We start from the raw sequence: 2,441 nt of genomic DNA, 5'->3' as shown, positions 1-2,441 counted from the left end.
TGTGAAAATTTTCTGACAAAACAAAAATTACTTTGCATGATAGATAGGTAACATGTGAAAAAACAAAAAGGCACAAGAAAAACATTGCTTTATAAACCTTAAGACTTAATAAAAAAAATTAGATATTTTGCATATGAAAAAAATTATAATGTTTATTCATAATCTGCCAAATTTTGTTAACATTCGCTTACTAATTTCAAATTTATAGCATGTAAGAGTTAATGATGAAAAACTAAAGCATACTGCTAAATTAAAACAGGTGAAATTCCCATTATTATGTTGAGATGAATACAAAACATTAATATTCTAAATATATAGACTTACTATCAGTTATTGTGAAAGTTTCTTCTTCATTTTTCATCGGTTTGATATCCAACAAAACATTCTGCTTCTCATCAGAAAATGGTTCTACCTCCATCTTTAATACTCCAATGATTATACAAAAGCATCACCTGTATATTCTGTAAAAAAAGTTTCACAGTAAGACTACAGAGAAATAACTTAAGAATCAGAAGTTGACCTTACAAGGATTAGTATAAAATTTTTAAATAAAAATTCACATTATCTTGATAGCTTTCATTTCAAGTTATAAGCTTTATCTTTTCACATATTTATATTAAAACAGTCACATTATCTGAAATAAAATTACTTTAATACAAAATCAGTAGTAAAACACTCAGAAAACATTTACCAACAATTTCTAAACATGTAATGATTGAGGATTAGAATATTACCCTATTGATTAGATTAGATACACTAAACATGTACCAAAACATGGAAAAATAGAACTATTTTAATTCAGGAGTTGAATTACTAGCTTTCAGTCTCTCCACAAATACCAAATGATTTTCTAGATGTTTACATAATTTCAACAAACTACATTATAATACATCATCGATAAAGCAGTACTACCCTTACAGATATAAGTTACACTTGACTGGAAGTCACATGATTTTTGGCATGCTCAAGCGGCCACCACTGCAAGGAGTTGAACTTTCAAAGCCTGCCAGTCAAACTGACAATGGCAAGGCAATCTCACCTCACAACTTATGGCTGTTTTCCATCTAAACTAGACATCTAGTTAACCTTGATATTTGATTTTCATAAATTTCTTAAGCCAAGATGACCTAAACCTGATTTTAACTTAGAAATTAGTGAAAAAATAATTCACAAAAAACACATGTGGTCTGCCATACAAAGAATCCATTGGATTTTAGCCTAGATGCTTGGAAAAGGGTAATCTTTAGATTAAAATATGTTCTTATTCCTTAGTTTTTATTGTGTTACAGAAAAATATATATCTCTAATATTATTGCCAGTGGACAAGAGCTTGCACATCATATCCTTTCCTTGATGTGAAGTAGAATGTTATTTATGTATCTGCACCTCCAAACATTCAACGTTCTTAATTGAAGTGCATGGAAATAAACACAATAAAATTCACTTGGATTTATTTGATAATTTGTGGTAAATATTGATGCAAATGGTTTGAAATAAATATATATAAAATAAAAGATTTAAAATAATAATGAACTTAATATAAATTCAAAACTCTATTTAAAAATCCTTTGCACTTTCCGGTCCTTATCCAAAAGTCATAATAGAGATTGCCTGTAGTAATAGCACCCAAAAGTGTTAGGGATACCCCACCTATCAGATAAAATCCAAAAACCAATGAGAAATCAGTCATCAGTTGTAGAACATTTATTAAGGGTACAAAGTTGAGTGCTTACACCCATAATGTCTCAATTCTTACTGCTTTCACTGTCTACAGCCAGTTGTGGGAAGGCAATTACCCTTAAAAAGATGTAATAAATTTAAAAGTAGAAATAAGATAAAATCAAGGCACCCAAAAAATATATATTTCTACTAAACAATGCCTACCATTCTCCACCCTTAAAATTCTATAAAATCCTTAACCCGATGACCACCAGCTACTAACTTTCTATGTAGCCAATGCAAGTCTTGCTATATTTCATTCCAACAATAAAACTAGTGGATGAAACTGTTTCAAACTTCATAAGAACTTACATAAATGCATGTAGTTTTACTTAAGAAACATAAAGCCTGTTACTTTTTATAAATTTAGCTATTTTCCATTATGATCTTTAATATCTTGGAAAATTACATTAGGAAATGGAATTTATAAGAAATGATTACGATGTTTATATTTTTTTCCAGATTTGAACTTATTACTTTTTATGTTTTAGTACATTATTTTGAAATCCCAAAACATTTGTGTCATCCATGAAATGCAAATTTTATCAATTTTTATTTTTTTAATAATCACATACTCTCCTTATGGTTTCAAGGAATATACAAGACCCAAAAATAATATTTGCAAATAAACTCAAACCATAAATGAGTATTTTTATTTTTAACTAGGATTTCATGTTTATATATGTACATAAAAAAACACTTTAATTTTGTTTCTTAAATAT

At 28.1% G+C, this 2,441-nt stretch overlaps 1 long non-coding RNA gene across 1 annotated transcript in view; it reads right to left on the bottom strand.

Annotated features, from left to right (window-relative positions):
* LOC106473303 overlaps nt 1–2,441 on the bottom strand; it is an 8,583-nt gene that overhangs the window by 4,315 nt on the left and 1,827 nt on the right. The window contains exon 2 of the long non-coding RNA XR_001291668.2: nt 325–461. This is a non-coding gene — a long non-coding RNA (uncharacterized LOC106473303). The remainder of the gene's footprint in view (nt 1–324; nt 462–2,441) is intronic.

This window comes from Limulus polyphemus, unplaced genomic scaffold, assembly GCF_000517525.1.
Source record: "Limulus polyphemus unplaced genomic scaffold, Limulus_polyphemus-2.1.2 Scaffold6057, whole genome shotgun sequence".
NCBI lineage: Eukaryota > Metazoa > Arthropoda > Merostomata > Xiphosura > Limulidae > Limulus > Limulus polyphemus.
The sequence above is the reverse complement of the archived record's forward strand: the minus strand, read 5'-3'. Positions and strand labels throughout refer to the sequence as shown.